The 21338-nt window shown below is 41.0% G+C and overlaps 1 protein-coding gene across 5 annotated transcripts in view; it reads left to right on the top strand.

Annotated features, from left to right (window-relative positions):
* The window catches only part of prkag2.L (protein kinase, AMP-activated, gamma 2 non-catalytic subunit L homeolog), a 211480-nt gene that overhangs the window by 148526 nt on the left and 41616 nt on the right, over positions 1-21338 (top strand). The window contains exon 1 of one of the 5 annotated variants that reach the window (XM_041565220.1): positions 16897-16918. The gene's annotated coding sequence lies outside the window, so the exon portion shown is untranslated. 5 annotated transcript variants of the gene reach the window in all.

The raw sequence follows: 21338 nt of genomic DNA, 5'->3' as shown, positions 1-21338 counted from the left end.
TACTGCCATGTGTTGCACTCGAAACAGAACCTGCACAAACAGATCTAAAGAGAACGCCCTGTGACCATCATGTGTACAATAAAGGGTTACGTTTTATATCCAGTGTTTATTTATATAAAGCAAAGTCTCTGCGGAGCACTTCTCATTCCCGTGTATTGTATACAGACATGCAATTCCAATTGACCCCTGACAGCCGCAGCACTTCAGTGGTACAGCAACGATATATACAAATCAGATGGGCCCTGAACTCTGTGTAATAAACATCCATGGGCTGAATGAGCTTATTCAGATACAGATAATACAGCGGCTGAATTTATGGCTGTGCAAAGACCTTTACCCAAATCCTTGTGTGACCCTCTGGGCTAATGGAGCCTAATACTTATACTTAAAATGATCCTTACCGGAATTAAATTGGCTTTAAAAGCCTGTGGGAGGAGAGCCGAATTGTTATTATCCTTCTTGTTTATTATAACTGAGAGCACAGGCAGCACAGAGGAAGCTGTTTATTGAGAGCTCATTGTCCCTCTGTGCACTGGGAGATTGAGTGGCAGTAAAGAGCTACATTCTCCTTGTGCTTGGGAGGCCACAGTTTCAGTTGAATTGAGTGGTTTGGAAAATTCTACCATTCTATCCCCCCCCACACCCCGAATGGCCAGTCCGACTGATATCTGGACGAAAACCAGTACAGGCTTGAATACCCGTTTGCATGAAGAGGTAGTCGGCACTTGACCTCATTTAACAAATGGATCTGGCCACCTTAAAGGGGTTGTTCACCTTGAATAACTGTTAGTATGATGTAGAGAGTGATATTCTGAGACAATTTGTAATTGGTTTTCATTTCAGATTATTCGTGGTTTTTGAGTTATTTAGCTTTTATATTCAGCAGTTTGTAATTTCAGAAATCTGGTTGCTACGGTCCAAATTCGCCTAGCAACCATGCATTGATATGAATAAGAGACTGCAATATGAGGACCTGAATAGAAAGATGAGTAATAAAAAGTAGCAATAACAATAAATGTGTAGCCTTACAGAGCATTTGTTTTTGAGATGAGGTCAGTGACCCCCATTTGAAGGATGGGAAGAATCAAATCAAGGCAAATAATTTAAAAACCATAAAAAATAGGCATGCACCATATCCAGGATTTGGTTCAGGATTCGGGCTTTTTCAGCAGGATTCGGCGGAATCCTTCTGCCGGGCCAAACCGAATCCTAATTTTCATATGCAAATTAGGGTTGGGGAGGGAAGTTGCGTGACTTTTTGTCACAAAACAAGGAAGTAAAAAATGTTTTCCCCTTCCCACCCCTAATTTGCATATGCAAATTAGGATTTGGTTCGGTATTCGGCCGAATCTTTCGCGAAGGAATCCAAAATAGTGGATTTGGTGCATCCCTAATAAAAAACGAAGGCCAATTGAAAAGTTGCTTACAGACCATTTTTTTATATGGGATCAGTGACCCCCATTTGAAGGATGGGAAGAATCAAAAGAAAACAAATAATTCAAAAACTATAATAAAAAAAAGAAAAAAACCAAGGCCAATTGAAAAGTTGCTTAGAATTAGCCATTCTACAACATATTAAAATTTAACTTAAAGGTAGGGATGCACCGAATCCACTATTTTGGATTCAGCCAAACCCCCGAATATCGAACTAAATCCGAACCCTAATTTGCATATGCAAATTAGGATTCGGATTCGAATCCTAATTTGCATATGTAAATTAGGGGTGGGAAGGGGAAAACATTTTTTCACTTCCTTGTTTTGTGACAAAAAGTCACACGACTTCCTTCCCCGCCCCTAATTTGCAAATGCAAATTACGATTCGGTTCAGCCGTGCAGAAGGATTCGGCCGAATCCAAATCCTGCTGAAAAAGGCAGAATCCTGGGTGAATCACGAACCGAATCCTGGATTCGGTGCATCCCTACTTAAAGGCAAACCTCCCCTTTAAGCAGAGAGCTGCCATACAGATAGTAGCAGCAGATGTGATAAGGGGACATAAATATGAATCCTTCCTGCCCATCACTTTTAGAATCGATGCAAATGCCAGTAACTATAACATGCAGTCTTTTAGCCTTACTCAGCCAGTTAACGCCTGCCCCGGAGACCTAGGCATTTTCTTGTACTGTTTCTTTAAGGGCAGAGTTGCCCTGGAATTGAGAATGTATTATTACTGTAACAGGTTTGCACCAGTATTGCACCAGTATTGCATTGCATAATTAGCCTCAAGGCGTGGGTGCTTCACACTCTTCCTCCACTACACGTGAAGTAGTAACGCTTGACCTTATATAGAGATAAGACTGGTCTGCAGGGAACTATCCACAATTATTTGTGTTTTTTCTGATTGACATGTTTTTTTTCTCTCTCGTGCCGTTAATTATATGTGAGTGACAGAGCCAGACAAACTGTGGGGAAAGTACTTAGGTGCTTCATACATCATGTGCACACCTAAGCAGAATTCAGTGCACTATGGTCATTCTTCATCTGGCCAGGTCACATTCCAATCTATCTTAAAGGGATACTGTCATGGGAGGAAAACTTTTTTTTCCAAAATACATCAGCTAATAGTGCTGCTCCAGCAGAATTCTGCACTGAAATCCATTTCTCAAAAGAGCAAACAGATTTTTTTTTATTTAATTTTGAAATCTGACATGGGGCTAGACATATTGTCAGTTTCCCAGCTGCCCCCAGTCATGTGCTCTGATAAACGTCAGTCACTCTTTACTGCTGTACTGCAAGTTGGAGTGATATCACCCCCTCCCTTTCCCCCCCAGCAGCCTAACAACAGAACAATGGGAAGGTAACCAGATAGCAGCTCTCTAACACAAGATAACAGCTGCCTGGTAGATCTAAGAACAGCACTCAATAGTAAAATCCAGGTCCCACTGAGACACATTCAGTTAGATTGAGTTGGAGAAACAACAGCCTGTCAGAAAGCAGTTCCATCCTAAAGTGCTGGCTCTTTCTGAAAGCACATGACCAGGCAAAATGACCTGAGATGCACCTACAGACCAATATTACAACTAAAAAATATACTTGCTGGTTCAGGAATGACATTTTATATTGTAGAGTGAATTATTTACAGTTTAATTTAGAAATAAAAACAACATCATAAAAATCATGACAGAATCCCTTTAAAGGGACAGTGTAGACCCTTTTCAACATGAGCTTGATGATTGGTGCATGTGCTGAACTTACTTTTTGCCTATTGTTTTAATTAAGAAATATCTATGGTTCATGGTATTGCCGGCACAAAACAAGACTATGAAGCCGGTTTCATCTATACACGTCCTGTCACTTCCTGGTCCAGAAGGAGCAGATAAAACCAATTACTAGTCTACTGAGAAGCCCCTGATAATGAGCTGCTCAAATGCTGCTGCTTAGAGAAAGAAGAAGGAGGGTTGTTTGTTGAAAGGTAGATGGAAAGCTCTGATCAAATTGCCCTTCTTTTATAAAGGGGGGGGGGGGAAAGCCGAACTTTCAAGTGAGTGATTTATAATGACAAGAAAATAGGATTACATGGATGGTTTTTTTTTTTTTAATAAAAGAAAATAGAATGTAATTTCAAGTCCTATTTATTTTATTAATTTTTGGCAAAGGTGTTTTTACTGTATACTGTCTCTTTAACTGTTTACTCTTTCTTAGCATTGTCTAATGTGAATATTAACATTTGCACCATTACTATTATTTCTGTCTTGTTTTGTTTGTAGCCTTTAGAAAGCCATTTGTTTGCTCAGTTTGCATGTCCAGTATTGTCTGTGCTGCTATTGTATTCCCCTGAATTTAGCACAGTTCAGCAGGAACAGTCCCCTAAGTTTGCTTATAGTCTGTACAGAGAGATCCCATAAAACTATGGCAGCATAGGTATTCCCTGTACTAAGCACAATTTAGCAGGAACAGTCCCCTAAGTTTGCTCATAGTCTGTACAGAGAGATCCCATAAAACTATGGCAGCATAGGTATTCCCTGTACTAAGCACAATTCAGAAGGAACAGACCTCAACGTTTACCTTTACAGAGAGATACTATGAAATAATTGGTATAGGTACAGGTATGGGACCTGTTATCCAGAATGTTCAGGACTGGGTCTTTCCCGATAATGGATCTTTCCGTAGTTTAGAGCTTCATACCTTAAGCCTACTAGAAAATCACGTAAACATTACATAAACCCAATAGGCTGGTTTTGCTTCCAATAAGGATTAATTATCTCTTAGTTGGGATCAAGTACAATGTACTGTTTTATTATTACAGAGAAAAAGGAAATCATTTTTAAAAAATTGGATGAATTTATTATAATGGAGTCTATGGTAGATGACCTTTCCGTAATTCGGAACTTTCTGGAAAATGGGTTTCTGGATAACGGATTCCATAACTGTATTCCTCTGTACTAAGCTCAATTCAGCTAGAATAGTAAAAGGAGATGTGATGCTCTTCAAAAAAAAAAAAGAAAAGAATATAAGCTCAGTTTCTTTCAGTGTTTTCAAAGGGAAAAAAGCTTTTAAAGCCTCTGACAGCTCCAGCATTGATGAAGGAAAGTGCTAGAGCGTATGGCCTGCTAATCTCTTCTGTTTGCTTCATGATTAATTAAAGAGAAAAATAAAAGAACTAGGGCAACATCCCAGACTGAGATTCATGTCACTGCTTTCAGCATAAGGGCCCCCATCGGATCAGAACACTGCTTCTCTCCACCTCTGACAGACACTGATGGGCTCATCTAATAAATGACAACCAGAAAATAGTGCCTGCTTATTGGTTGCTATGGGTTACTAGATAGAAGCTGATTCATTTTAATTACAGACTTGTTCCAGTAGGTGAGTATTTCTGTCGTCTGGCCTCAAAATGGCATTATGATCTTTTTTGTTTTCCCTTTAAAGGGGTGGTTCACCTTTAAGTGAACTTTCAGTATGTTATAGAATAGCCAATTCCAAGCAACTTTTAAATTGGCCTTCGTTATTTATGTTTTATAGTTGTTGAATTATTTGCCTTCTTCTTCTGACTCTTTCCAGCTTTTAAATGGGGGTCAGTGACCCCATCTAAAAAGCAAATGCTCTGTAAGGCTACAAATGTATTGTTATTGCTACTTTTTATTACTCATCTTTCTATTCAGTCCCTTTCCTATTAATACTCCAGTCTCTTATTCAAATCAGTGCATGGTTGCTAAGGTAATTTGTCCCCTAGCAACCAAATGGCTGACATTGCAAACTGGAGAGCTGTTGAATAAAAAGCTAAATAGCTCAAAAACCACAAATAATAAAAAATGAAAACCAATTGTATATTGTCTCATAAAATCACTCTCAACATCATACTGAAATTGAGTTTAAAGGTGAACAACCCCTTTAATCTTGAGATTAGCCGAGTAAATGAACAAGCCTGGGGGAAGAAAAATATCGGCTGCAGACTGATGTACAATAGGCTTTACCTGTCACCCAGATTGAGACCCAAGTGTATTTACCCTGCTGCTGAGTTAGGTTATCTCCTGTGATGGATCTACAGAGCTGTATAACCAGAGCGCTTGTTTGCTCGGATTCCAAGGCAGAGAACAAAGCCCAAGTAGATTAGAGAACCTCCTTTAAAAATAGAATGAAAAGCAAAGGTAACCATATAAAATTGCTCTGTATTCCTGCTGTGTATCTGGATATTCCCATGCGGCTGCTTAGTTCTAACGTTACTCCTGTATAAATCGCAATGTTCCCCCTGCATTTGGTTTACCGTAATAAAAAATATCACTGCTAAGACCAGCTTGACTAATGATCCAAAAGGGACCTGTCTAAAGACAGGTATGGGACTTGTTATCCAGAATACTCGGGACCTGGAGTTTTCCGGATAACTGATCTTTCCGTCATGTTGATCTCCATACACTAGAAAATCATGTAAACATTAAATAAACATTTCTGAGTTATTTAGCTTTTTGTTCAGCAGGTCTCCAGTTTGAAATTTCAGCAATCTGGTTGCTGGGGTGCAAATTCCCCTAGCAACCATGTACTGATCTGAATAAGAGACTGGGATATGAATAGGAGAGGCCTGAATAGAAAGATGAGTAATAAAAAGTAGCAATAACAATAAATAAATAAATAAACAAACAGAGCATTTGTTTTTAGATGAAGTCCGTGACCTACATTTGAAAGCTGCAACATTCAAAAACTATAAAAAAAATAAAATAAATAAAGACCATTTGAAAAGTTGCTTAAAATTCTATAACATATTAAAAGTTAACTTAAGGGCAGAGACAGAAGTGAAGATTCGGGGGCATTTAGTCGCCTCTTTTTCAGGCCACTAATTTCCCCGAAAAGCCTTCCCGCCGGCTAGAATCTACAGTAAATCGCCGTCATGATGGTATGATTAGATCGATTAGTTTCCGAAGTCACCCGAAGTTTCCTCATGAGGCGACTTCGGAAAACGAAGTGCTCCAAGTGCCATCCTGACGGCGATTTAGATTCTAGCCAGGAGGAAGGCTTTTCAGGTAGATTAGTCGCCCGAAGAAGAGGCGATTAGTCGCCGGCCGACTAAATCTCCCCAAATCTTCTCGTCTGTCTCTGCCCTTAAGGTGAACCACCCCTTTAAGTCTACTAGAAAATCATGTAAAGATTAAATAAACCCATTAGGCTGGTTTTGCCTCCAATAAGGATTAATTATATCTTAGTTGGGATCAAGTAGAAGCTACTGTTTTATTATTACAGAGAAAAGGGAAATCATTTTTTAAATATTGGATTATTTGATTATAATGGAGTCTATGGGAGACGCCTTTCTGTAACTCGGAGCTTTCTGGATAATGGATCCATACTTGTATTAGCACTTCTTACTCTGCTGCTGTTACAGCTAAAAGCATTTTAGCTGCTAATGGCTAGTAAATCCCTACTTTATAGCCTGTATTTAGTTGAAGCCCTAGTTTATGGCTCCCTAGATCTCTAGATTACACAGGAAAACCTAGATCAGTGCCTTCCAGCTTTTTCCCCATGCAAGTGACATAAGTATCCATTATACTGCACCTCCAAACATTTTGGAAATAAAAAGAGGGACAAAAAAGTTGCTATGCTGAAATTTTGACCACCCCCCATAATTACCATGTTCATTTTACAAAATTTGGCAGGTTATGAAAGTTTGAACACATTTCTGTGTTTTTTTTCCAGTTTTGCTAATGAAGGTGAATTGCACTTTAAGCTGTGACTCTAACTCCTCTCAAGGGACCTGATATCTTATATTGTTACAATTACTTATTTGCTTTTCTCAAAATTGTTACACAAGTATCTTATCTGCTGCTGTGGCTGTTTTGGACTCTCTGCCAAAAGCCAATTAAGTTAGAAACATTGTTTCTTTTTCTGGCTGTTCAGTGCAGAGAAAATCTGGACTTTCCAGTACAAATGAGGGACTGCGGGTTGAGCTGTCAAAAGAGGGACTGTCCCTCTGAAAACAGGACAGTTGGGTGGTATGATACCACCTCCGAGTTAACTGTTAGTCTGATGTAGAGAGGGATATTCTGAGACAATTTACAATTGGTTTTCATTTTTTATTATTTATGGTTTTTGACTTATTTAGCTTTTTATTCAGTAGCTCTCCAGTTTGCTGGAGCCCATACGCAGGGATTTGAGCCTTACTCACAGGTTCTTACCTCAGTCAGGAAGGAATTCAGGGTTATCCCTCAGTTAACATTAGTGACAGATGCATGTAAAGGACACGTTATATATATATATAGATGCTGCTGAGGGAGGTCTGACCAGGAGTTCCCACAAGCTCTCCTTAGTAATACTCTGAACAGACAGATGCTTTGAATACAAGGTCTGTAGTGACAGAGTATGGGGCTCTTATTTGCTTGAGATATAGTCATTTAAGCATGATATCAATTGTGTTTAGTACAGGGCAATACCTACAGACTGTGAGCAAATTTAGGGGACTGTTCCTGCTGAATTGTGCTTAGTACAGGGGAATACCTATGCTGCCATAGTTTTATGGGATCTCTCTGTACAGACTATGAGCAAATTTAGGGGACTGTTCCTGCTGAATTGTGCTTAGTACAGGGGAATACCTATGCTGCCATAGTTTTATGGGATCTCTCTGTACAGGCTATGAGTAGAGTTGCCACCCGGCTGGTATTACACATTTACCGGCAATGTAGCTGCCGGTAAATTTGTAATACCCTCATGAAGACCCCTCGGCCCTGCCCCCCATCCCCTGTAAACTTAGCTTGTCCTTCGGTTTTTGTCCTGGCCGTGCCCCTTTGTGGCACAACCCTGCCCCTTTGACTCCACACCACGCCCCTTTTTGTACCTGCCCCCGACCAGCCGGAAATTTTTTTTGCAAAAGGTGGCAACCCTAGCCATGAGCAAACTTAGGGACTGTTCCTGCTGAATTGTGCTTAGTACAGGGAATATCTATGCTGTCATCGTTTTATGGGATCTCTCTGTACAGACTATTAGCAAACTTAGGGAATGTTCCTGCTGAATTGTGCTTAGTACAGGGAATACCTATGCTGCCATAGTTTTATGGGATCTCTCTGTACAGACTATGAGCAAACTTAGGGGCTGTTCCTGCTGAATTGTGCTGAGTACAGGGAATACCTATGCTGCCATAGTTTTATGGGATCTCTCTGTACAGACTATGAGCAAACTTAGGGGCTGTTCCTGCTGAATTGTGCTTAGTACAGGGAATACCTATGCTGCCATAGTTTTATGGGATCTCTCTGTACAGACTATGATCAAACTTAGGGGCTGTTCCTGCTGAATTGTGCTTAGTACAGGGGAATACCTATGCTGCCATAGGTTAAAGGGATCTCTCTGTACAGACTATGAGAAAACTTAGGGGACTGTTCCTGCTGAATTGTGCTTTGTACAGGGGAATACCTATGCTGCCATAGTTTTATGGGATCTCTCTGTACAGACTATGAGCAAATTTAGGGGCTGTTCCTGCTGAATTGTGCTTAGTACAGGGGAATACCTATGCTGTCATAGTCTGTACAGAGAGATCCCATAAAACTATGACAGCATAGGTATTCCCCTGTACTAAGCACAATTCAGCAGGAACAGCCCCTAAATTTGCTCATAGTCTGTACAGAGAGATCCCATAAAACTATGGCAGCATAGGTATTCCCCTGTACAAAGCACAATTCAGCAGGAACAGTCCCCTAAGTTTTCTCATAGTCTGTACAGAGAGATCCCATAAAACTATGGCAGCATAGGTATTCCCCTGTACTAAGCACAATTCAGCAGGAACAGCCCCTAAATTTGCTCATAGTCTGTACAGAGAGATCCCATAAAACTATGGCAGCATAGGTATTCCCCGGTACTAAGCACAATTCAGCAGGAACAGCCCCTAAGTTTGCTCATAGTCTGTACAGAGAGATCCCATAAAACTATGGCAGCATAGGTATTCCCTGTACTAAGCACAATTCAGCAGGAACAGTCCCTAAGTTTGCTCTTAGTCTGTACAGAGAGATCCCATAAAACTATAAGCAAACTTAGGGGCTGTTCCTGCTGAATTGTGCTTAGTACATGGAATACCTATGCTATCATAGTTTTATGGGATCTCTCTGTATAGACTATGAGCAAGTGTAGGGGACTGTCCTTGATTGTATCAGAGCAATGTATTGCTGGAGTGATTACATACTTTGCAGAATGTCCCTTATGAAAACGAGGCCTCGTTTAGGGAAAATAAAGGCAACTTTTCTCCAGACTGGAATGGGGAGACTGTGTATGTGAATACAGACGCCAGGTCACCTTGATTAAAAAGACAACTTTATTTCTGTTTAATCCTCTCTCTCGCTGGTTTGTACAAGTTCAGCTTTAGGTTGATGTAACCGTTGGGCAGTCTTGGTAAAACCCTGGTTTTCCTTCCCCCTCTCTCTGGTGGATCTGGGTGTAATTCTGTAGCAGCAGTAAATGAGCTGTGTAACCTGGGAATGTGAATGAAATCTGGGGGAGGAAGGGGGGCTCTTTTGCCCAGGGATATTTATTTTAAGTAAATATTAACTTTGCAGACCAGAGAGAAAGAGATGGCGTTAATCCTGTAGGAACAGCCCCACGCGTCATTCAGCACCGGCTCTTACACTGCTAAAATAGTATAAAGCCCAGGCTGTGCAGTTCACATACACAGGCATGTGGGAAACTAGGGATGCACCGAATCCACTATTTTGGATTCGGCCGAACCCCCTATTTTGGATTCGGCCGAAACCCCAAATCCTTCACGAAGGATTCGGCCGAATACCGAACCGAATCCAAACCCTAATTTGCATATACAAATTGGGGGTGGGAAGTGGAAAACATTTTTGACTTTCTTTTTTTGTGACAAAAAGTCACGCGATTTCCCTCTCCGCCCCTAATTTGCATATGCAAATTAGGATTCGGTTCGGCCGAATTCTGCTGAAAAAGGCCGAATCCTGGATTCGGTGCATCCCAACCAGAAACCCTTTATCCAGAAAGCTCAGATAGCTCAGATTTCTTGGAAGACCGTCTCTCATAGACTCCATTTTAATCGAATAATCAACACACAAATATATATATATATTATCCAGAAACCCCAAATTACTGAAAGGTCATCTCCCACAGACTCCATTTTATCCAAATAATTTAAATTTTTAAAAATGATTCCCCTTTTCTCTGTAATAATAAAACAGTAGCTTGTACTTGATCCCAACTAAGATATAATTAATCCTTATTGGAAGCAAAACCAGCCTATTGGGTTTATATAATGTTTACATGATTTTCTAGCAGAAATAAAGGGGTGGTTCACCGTAAGGGCTGAGACAGACGCAAAGATTCAGGGAGATTTAGTCGCCCGGATGACTAATCGCCTCTTCTTCTGGCAACTAATCTCCCCGGAAAGCCTTCCTGCTGGGTATAATCTACAGTAAATGTCACTCGGATCGCTTCGTTTTGCCTCACGAGGAAAACTTCGGAAACGAAGCGATTCCACCGGCGATTTACTGTAGATTCTAGTCGACGGGAAGGCTTTTTGGGGAGATTAGTCGCCTGAAGAAGAGGCGATTAGTAGTCTGGGGGACTAAATCTCACCGAATCTTTGCGTCTGTCTCTAACTTTTAGTATGTTATAGAGTGGCTCAATTTTAATCAACTCATCAAATGGTCTTTATTATTATTTTTTTTTTATAGTTTTTGAATTAGTTGCCTTATTCTTCTGACTCTTTGCAGCTTTCAAACGGGGGTCAGTTACCCCATCTAAAAACAAATGCTCTGTTTATTTATTTATTTATTTATTTATTTATTTATTTATTATTATTGCTACTTTTTATTATTCATCTTTCAGTTCAGGCCTCTCCTATTCATATTCCAGTCTCTTATGCATGGTTGATAGGGTAATTTGGACTGCTGAAATTGCAAACTGGAGAGCTGCTGAATAAAAAGCTAAATAACTCAGAAACCACTAATAATAAAAAATGAAACTCAATTGCAAATTGTCTCAGAATATCAGTCCACATCATGCTAAACCTTAATATAAAGGTGAACAACCCCTTTAAGGAATGAAGAACTAAATTACGGAAAGATCTGTTAACCCGGAAAACCGGATCCCGAGCATTCTAGATAACAGGTCCCATACTCGTATCTTAAATGTTGGCTTGGAAGGAACAGCAGTGGGCACTCCTGTTACACATTGATGATATTAGCAGTGTAAAACCGCTAATATCATGAAATTAAAAAAAAAGCTAAAAGGCTGTAGTTGCCTTGAACCCCAGAACATAATGTCAAGCATTTCTAGCTACTTCTTCAGTGAGCTTTAGTTCTCCTTTTAGATGAAAGTGATTCTACCCATTTGTTGGCTGTTCCACTTTACTGTACGGCGCTTGTTTGAGTCGCATCTTTCCCACAGTCGGCAGAAGTTACAGGAAAAAAGACCAAGAACTAGAGCTTTGTAAGAGGTTAATATGTGATGCGGGTATGAGCGACCTGGTTATATCTAGTTTCTGTTCACTGCACTTGTATTTTTCTTGTTCCAGCTGCCTGGCTCCATTGTGTAAGATCCTCCTCTAATGATCTGCCTCTAGCTGCCGGGCCCAAGCAAATTGCTCCTTTTACTTAGCTTTTCTTCTCAAGGATTTTTCCACATCTGCATTAAGGTGAAAATGAGCGATTTTAATAGGAGCTGTTACACCTCTTTGCCTGGTGTTACTGTTTCACACGATTTATAGTGCAGTCCAGGCATTGCCAGAGGTCAGACTTGCAGTACCTGCATCACTGACACACCAAGCTTAAATAAAGTGTGAGCACACTCAGGAGTCGCTACCTGCAGGATTCCCATGCTGTTGCTTGTTGCTATGCCAATAACATTGTTAGCAGGATTTCTACCCAGTCGTTTCCGTTATATACCTTTTTCCTAGAGTAAAAAAAATTGAATGAAAATATGTCTGTTTATATCTGAGGGGTGAGCAGTAGTGATGTGCGGGTCAGGGCTTTCCTGACCCGCACCCAACCCTAACCCGCCCTGCTGCAGCCCGCACCCGCGCTTCCTGGATCTTTTTATAGACCAGCGCCAACCCGTCCTGCCGATGACGTCACACTGACGTCACAAATGGGGCAGGTGAGACTATAAAACCGGAAGTCGGATGCCGGCATTTGGTGGTGGTGGGCGTGGAGAGCAGGAGAAGAGCTCAACCCGCACCCAGTGCCGGATTTCATTGCCGGCCGCGCGGTCCGACCAGGCGGCCACGCGGTCCTAGTGCCCGCCTACACCTCCCCTTCCCGGCGCACCGGCAAAAAAACGCCGGCGCAGCTGGTGTAATTAAATGGGGATGCACACGTCCCCATAATGCGGCTGGACGGCATACCGCCCCTATTTTTTGCCGCCCCAGGCCTATGCCTTGCCGCAAATCCGGCCATGCCCGCACCCGCCCGCCATCTGCGAGGAGCAGTGCGAGGTTGACCCAAACCCACCCGACCTGCGGGTCCCTCGGTTATTGGGTCGGACGCACATCACTAGTGAGCAGACAGCGGCCCTGGAGCCAAATGAGCAGCTAATCAAAGCTTGGTTTAATTATCTTACAGGAGTAAAATAGCTCCGTGTAATGGTTTGAGTTTAAAGGAGAAGGTTACAGTTCATTTATCTTTTAGAGCAGAGTCACACGTGGAGATTCGGGGAGATTTAGTTGGCCGGCGACAAATCACCTTTTCTTCAGGCGACTAATCTCCTCGGACTGCCTCCTAGCTGGCTAGAATCTAAATCGGCGACGGGATGGCACTCGGAGAGCTTTGTTTTCCGAAGTCGCCCGAAGTTAAATCATGAGGCAGTTTGGATGACTTCGGAAAACCAAGTGCTCCGAGTGCCATCCCACCAGCGATTTTGATTCTAGCCGGCAGGAAGGCAGTTCGGGGAGTTGCCCTACGAAAAGGCGATTTGTCGCCGGGCGACTAATCTCCTCAAATCTCCACGTGTGTCTCTACCCTTAGGATGATTTAGACTCATTCTGTCCCTGTGTAGATGTGCAGCATGAGCAAAAGCATGCCCCTTAGCTCTCATTTAAAGTACAGGTATAGTACCTGACACACAGAATCCTCGGGACCTAGGGTTTTCCGGATCAGGGGTCTTTCCGTAATTTGGATCTCTATACATTTAAGGTCCTCATACACTATCAGATATAATCTTCTGACAGATTAAATCGACATCTTAGGGCTAGTCCACACGGAGAGATAGCGACGCGTTTGCGGTCGCGGCGACAAAGCGCCGCGACCGGCGCAGGCGACAGTTTTGTATGGGCGCCTATGTAAAAACGCCTGTGCTAACCACACGAGGCGATGCGCTTTTCAACAGTCGCCTGAAAAAGCCTGGCGAGGCATTTTCAGGCGACTGTTGAAAAGCGCATCGCCTCGTGTGGTTAGCACAGGCGTTTTTACATAGGCGCCCATACAAAACTGTCGCCTGCGCCGGTCGCGGCGACTGTCGCGGCGCTTTGTCGCCGCGACCGCAAACGCGTCGCTATCTCCCCGTGTGGAATAGCCCTTATTGGGCAGTGAATGGGGCCCTCCGTCGGGCTACCCCGATCGTTATCTGGCCGAAAGTCAGGCAGGTGTTGATCGGGCAGGTTTAAAAATAGGTCTCTATAAAAAGATATTGCATAAAACAGCTCATGTGTAAAATCCTGCTTCATGTAAATAAACCATTTTCATAATAATATACTTTTTTAGTAGTATGTGCCATTGGGTAATCCTAAATAGAAAATTGCCATTTTAAAAAATAAGGGCCACCCCCTGGGATCGTAGGATTCGCGGTGCAAACAAACATACCAAACAAACCATACTTGTTAGGTCACATGAGCCAATTAACAGACAGAGTTTTGTACTTTACTTCCACACTTCTTCCTGTTACAGTTGTAGTATTTCTGGTCAGGTGATCTCTGAGGCAGCACACAGACGAAATAGTGGCTCAAGGCAAGAGATGTGAAAGGGCAATGTTTACTTAAATATATATTCCAGTTTGGAAAGATTCTTTAATATGCCACTTAATTTGATCTAAACTATCTGTTGCTTAAGTGTTCATTTTAGGGGTGTAGTTTTCCTTTAATCAGAATCCTCTTAAAAAAAAAAAAGGTTGGATTCGGTGCATCACTAGTTTTTGTACCATGCTCTTCACATAATAAACAAACTGTTGCAAAAAGCTTAATTTACTGATGAAAAAAGCATCTGCAGAAGCTTCCCTGCTCAGTTCTATATTTTTTAATGTGAGCAGAATGATAGAATGGGGAAAAGAAGAAGCATTTTGCTAGTCTTCTTCTGCAGCAATAGACCCTTCACCTACTTCGTCTCAGTTTGTCTCCTCTTCCTAATAGAATGTAAGCTCATTGGAGCAGGGACCTCATGGCAACTGTGTTGCTCTAAATACCAAAAAAAAAATTTGAAAAATTCCTACATTTCATAATAAATGAATTTATACCAGAAAAATATTTCATTTTACGCTTGAAAATCCAACTGATTTTGGAAGCCTCATGTCTCTCGAAAGTGCCAATACCAGATATGTATAGTTTTAATGAGATTTAGGACTTCTGTACAGCAAAAACTCCCGGTAGTATATTACCAAATTTTGAAAGCACTAAGGCAGAAAATGGCATACTTTAGATTCCAAGGCCAAAAAAATCCTAAAACAGTAGGTTTATCCCAGAAAACCATTTATTTTTGAAAAGTACACATTCTGCTGTTTTCAAAATGGGTAACTGTCTCTCTACTCCTAACTGCCAAACATCAAAGCTTGTCTGAACGAAGCGGTTTTTATAAAAATGTATTAAAATTCTGAAAAATCACTTCAAAAGTTTTATTTTGCTGCTCCACATATCCCACACTGTATTAGGTACCAAGAAAAAGCACCTTGAATATGATTGCCAGGGGTCCACTGAACAATTTGATGCCCATTGTGCATCGGTTTACCATTGGTATGACACTCTGGCTACTACAATACAAGCACCCGGTATGTGTATTATGTGCCGTGAGACCCCCTACATTGTAACGTACCAGCTAAAGGCATCCTAAACATGAATACCAGGGGTCTACTAAACAGTTTGATGCCCAATATGCATAGATTTATCAAACTATGTGGCATACATAGACCCCCAAATCCAAATAGTGCAGATACATTTTCACGTATGACACTCTGGCTACTACAATATAAGCACCTGGTATGTGTATTATGTGCCATGAGACCCCATAACAGTATGGAGACCCTAGAAAACCATATATTTTCCGAAAGTACACATTCCGACAAATCTAAAACCGGTAAATATGTCTTTCTATTGCAAACTACCAAACTACAAAGCTATGCTAAACGTAAAGCTTTTTTTTTAATGAAATTTCTGAAAATCGTCACAAAGCTTGCATTTTACCCCATTATATACCCCACATTTCGTAACGGATATGCATAGATAAACCAAACTATGTCGCACACAGAGACCCCCAAATGGATATATAGCAGACAAAATTTCCATGGGCAAAATGAAGTAACAAAGAACAGAGAGAAATACAATAAAATCACTTAAATCAGAAAAAAACACAAAAATCTGTGCTTTTGTTTCTCTATCCTACTGTACTCAACAGACAGAAATAAGCGAACAATATCTACGCAAATGCAATAAAATGGCTAAAAAGGCACCAAAATCACCGAAATTGCAATATAATCACCAAAATAACATACAAAAGGTGTTGCGACGTGCAATTAGCGAATACGCTATTCGAGAAAACTGGAAAAAAAAACAGATGATGTGATAACAAAAAAGAAAAAAAGTATGTGTGTATGTGTGAAAAATTGGAAAACTGCGTGTTATCGCTTTAAAAGCCGATCCCAAACCCTTTAAGTCTGCAGAACATAGAATCTATGTTCGGTGGCATTTCAAAATACTTTTCCACAGAAGGTAGATTCTACATTCTGTGGCATTTAAAGGGTTAAACGTTGGCTTGGAAGGAACAGCAGAGGGCACTCCTGTTACACATTCATGATATTAGCAGTGTAAAACTGCTAATATCATGAAATCTAAGCTACTTTGAAAATCTACTAGCTTGAAATCTAAGCTGGTTACTGGGTTACTGACCCTGGCAACCAGCTGACATAAAGTGGCAAATAAAAAGGCAATTCACAATAGCTTGCCTGAATATATATATATATATATTTTTTCTGGTATATCCTTTTCTCAATGGCTTACTGGGGTTGCCGGGCAAGGTTTGAGAGTGAAGCAGGTTTGTTAGCCTCACTGTAGATCTCTCTGCTCTTATTCTGAAATAAAGGGCAGGCAGTGGGTACATGGAAAGTTTTTTTTTTTTTTTGTTACATAAATCATAGATTTTTCCATGGAAAATACTTAGCAGCGTTTATCTAACCACATATTAAAATGGATTTTTTTTCCTTTCCAGTTCATGATGATGGATGCTATTAGAAGGGAGCACAAAGCTACTTTGTATATTGTCTTCGACAAAGGAGTTTCATAATGGAAAGAGTTCTCCGGTGAAGGTTTCTGTTACTTTTTATGAATAAAACACTGTTTAACGGAGCAAGTCTATAACAGGGAAGCCACCCGGGGACCATCCTGTACTTATTAACCACCTACGTATTCTTGGCCCCAATCTTCACTCTGCCTAATAGATATATATCGCAACCTGCCAATGTATACGCTTCATTGGAAGATCACTTTCAGAATACTAATTATAAATCAGCACTGGAGCAGCAGATCATTTAAATGCTAATAGGTGACATAATTATTATTTAACGTGAGTCACTGCCAATGTTTTGGAGGCCTACACTTCTACATGAGCATGCTGAAACTTGCCCCATAATCTGGTTGACTAACATTGGCCAATTGCATGAAGGCCCATACATGGGTCGGAAAGTTGCAGATTCCAAGTCAGCTTTAGGACAATGACACACAGTAAGATTTGTCGCCCGCTATTAAATCTGCGCTACTGCTGTTGACAAATCTGCTAAGATTTAAATTTGAAATGATATTACTTGTGGCAATTCGGCTTAACTCGGGGAAAACGCAAAGTTTACTTGCGACAATTCATATGTGAATGGGATTGCATGATTATTGAGAGATTTGTGGTAGCGCAAATCTAATTGTGAGCAACATATCTTACCATGTGCCATTGCCAGGAAACTTCAAAAGAGGCTGGCACAGGCCTGGACCCACGAAGTAGTGAAACCGGAGTCAGATGGTAAAAGGTTAAAAAAGCTTACATTTTATTCTCCATAATTAAGAACCAGGGCCTGACGCGTTTTGTGTCTACCAGGGAACCTTAGTCATAGGCTGATAGCCATTGCCCTTAGGCTTGTGGCACTTGGCTGTTTATTTATCTCTATGCATCTATAGGGAAAGCTGCAGCGATTAGAATGCCTGTTTATTGTTTTATACATAGCTGGTATCTACAGTACTTCTTCAGATCTGTACATAGCTGGTAACTGGTTCTTCTAACGATGTTCTGTATGTAGCTGGTATCTAGTTCTTTTGATGTTCTATACATAGCTGGTATATGAGTTCTACTAATGTTCTGTAGGTAGCTGGTATCTACTTCTACTGATGTTCTTTAGGTAGCTGGTATCTACTTCTACTTACCGTATATACCCGAGTATAAGCCGAGTTTTTCAGCATCCAAAATGTGCTGAAAAAGTCTACCTCGGCTTATACTCGGGTCAGCGGTACCCCACCCGAGTAGCTGAGATTGCAGTCACTTTTAATCATTCCTATGCCAACAGTTCACTTGGGGAGAGACTGCAATATCCCACAATGCCCTCTGTTGGTTATATGAAAGAATAACAGTGCGCCCTCTGTTGGTTATATGAAAGAATAACAGTGACTGCAATATCCCACAATGCCCTCTGTTGGTTATATGAAAGAATAACAGTGCGCCCTCTGTTGGTTATATGAAAGAATAACAGTGACTGCAATATCACACAGCGCCCTCTGTTGGTTATATGAAAGAATAACAGTGACTGCAATATCACACAGCGCCCTCTGTTGGTTATATGAAAGATTAACAGTGACTGCAATATCACACAGCGCCCTCTGTTGGTTATATGAAAGAATAACAGTGACTGCAATATCACACAGCGCCCTCTGTTGGTTATACGAAAGATTAACAGTGATGGTAATATCAAACAGCACCCTCTGCACATGGTAGTGGGACAATGCACACAGTAATCCGTTTGGCAATTATCTGTCACCATCATCTTTGCAAAGAAGTCCGGTTGATCGCTGGGGGGGTCGCTTTGGCAGAATGTGCGCTGCTGGGAGACAGGGCTGTAGTTGTGTCTAGGCTTATACTAGAGTCAATAAGTTTTCCCAGTTTTCGTAGGAAAAATTAGGTACCTCGGCTTATACTCGGGTCGGCTTATACTCGAGTATATACGGTATGTTCTTTAGGTAGCTAGTATCTACCTCTACTGATGTTCTATACATAGCTGGTATCTACTTATGATGTTCTGTAGGTAGCGGGTATTTACTTATACTGATGTTTTTTAGGTAGCTGGTATGTATCTCTACTGATTTTCTGTACGTAGCTGGTATCTATTTCTACTGATTTTCTGTATGGAGCTGGTATCTACTTCTACTGATGTTCTGTACAGAGCTGGTATCTACTTCTACTGATGTTCTGTATGGAGCTGGTATGTATCTCTACTGATTTTCTGTACGTAGCTGGTATCTACTTCTACTGATGTTCTGTGCGGAGCTGGTATCTACTTCTACTGATGTTCTGTACGTAGCTGGTATCTACTTCTACTGATGTTCTGTACGTAGCTGGTATCTACTTCTACTGATGTTCTTTAGGTAGCTGGTATATATCTCTACTGATGTTCTTTAGGTAGCCGGTATGTATCTCTACTGATGTTCTGTACGTAGCTTGGATCTACTTCTACTGATGTTCTGTGCGGAGCTGGTATCTATTTCTACTGATGTTTTGTGCGGAGCTGGTATCTACTTCTACTGATGTTCTTTAGGTAGCTGGTATCTACTTCTACTGATGTTCTGTACGGAGCTGGTATCTACTTCTACTGATGTTCTGTACGGAGCTGGTGTCTACTTCTACTGATGTTCTTTAGGTAGCTGGTATCTACTTCTACTGATGTTCTGTACAGAGCTGGTATCTACTTCTACTGATGTTCTGTACGGAGCTGGTATCTATCTCTACTGATGTTCTGTACGGAGCTGGTATCTATCTCTACTGATGTTCTGTACAGAGCTGGTATCTACTTCTACTGATGTTCTGTACGGAGCTGGTATCTACTTCTACTGATGTTCTTTAGGTAGTTGGTATCTACTTCTACTGATGATCTGTCCGGAGCTGGTATCTACTTCTACTGATGATCTGTCCGGAGCTGGTATCTACTTCTACTGATGTTCTGTACGGAGCTGGTATCTACTTCTACTGATGTTCTGTACGGAGCTGGTATCTATCTCTACTGATGTTCTGTACGGAGCTGGTATCTATTTCTACTGATGTTCTGTACGGAGCTGGTATCTATCTCTACTGATGTTCTGTACGGAGCTGGTATCTATCTCTACTGATGTTCTGTACGGAGCTGGTATCTATCTCTACTGATGTTCTGTACGGAGCTGGTATCTACTTCTACTGATGTTCTGTACGGAGCTGGTATCTATCTCTACTGATGTTCTGTACGGAGCTGGTATCTATCTCTACTGATGTTCTGTACAGAGCTGGTATCTATCTCTACTGATGTTCTGTAGGTAGCTGGTATCTAGTGGTTCTACTGTTCTGTATATATTATATGAGTGTTTTTGATTCAGTAAGTACTTAGACCCTGCAGTCATTGCTACTTCAGCACTGATATTGTGCCACTGATGCCGAGCAGCAGAGCTATGAGAGAAAATGAAATGGCAGTCTCTGTGCTTATGTCTAATTGTTTGGGCATTAGAAGTTAAACAAGAGCATTAATATAAAATCATGTGCCCCCTGGCTCACCTCTCCACTTTTTAATTCCCATTCTGCTCTGTCATTGTGGGTGTTAAGTAACTGCTCAGAGTAATCATTTGCTCAAAATCCGGTGCTGAGCTCTGCCAGAAACATGCTTCATGGTCACAGCTCCCCAGCTTTAAAGGTTCAGCTCCTCGCAGGGGAAAGCACTCGGCAGCTCCTTCTGGCCTGACATTTTACTGGGCTTTTAATAAGGCAAAGGCACAGGCCTGACAGCAAATACAGTGGCAGCTCAAAGCCCTGCATGTTTCTTCTGCTTACAACAAGCAACATTTGTGTCCTTTAAGGGGTGTGCAAGGCCAAAAATAACATTTTGCCAAATCAAAAAAAAAAAAAGAATTTGTGGAAAAGACTCTAACTTTAATAAATCTGCCCCCAAAAGTTAACTTGAAGGTGAACCGTCCTTTAATCTGCTGGTTTTTGCAACAATGTTTTAGAATCAGAACCACCAGGACAGAGAATAGACAACATTTTATGTTTGGGTTTACATCCACTTTAAGGGGCTGTTCAACTTTTAGTATGATGTAGAGAGAGATACTCTGAGACCATTTGCAATTCGTCTATATGGTGGGACCGAAACGTCGGATTAAGATGTAAGACCACCTGAATAAATACTATTTTCTTCATCTACAACAATGTGAGTGCTGATCCTCTCTATACTATTAATGCAACTTTGATCGTGCACCACCTGCTATATATTGATCTGAGTGCGTGCTGGTGCTGTGGGATAACATATATATATATCTACAGTGGTGTGAAAAACTATTTGCCCCCTTCCTGATTTCTTATTCTTTTGCATGTTTGTCACACAAAATGTTTCTGATCATCAAACACATTTAACTATTAGTCAAAGATAACACAAGTAAAAACAAAATGCAGTTTTTAAATGAGGGTTTTTATTATTTAGGGAGAAAAGAAATCCAAACCTGTGTGAAAAAGTAATT

Source organism: Xenopus laevis, chromosome 6L, assembly GCF_017654675.1.
Source record: "Xenopus laevis strain J_2021 chromosome 6L, Xenopus_laevis_v10.1, whole genome shotgun sequence".
Classification (NCBI taxonomy): Eukaryota; Metazoa; Chordata; class Amphibia; order Anura; family Pipidae; genus Xenopus; species Xenopus laevis.
Note: the sequence above shows the minus strand (reverse complement) of the source record. Positions and strands in the feature narration are given on the sequence as shown.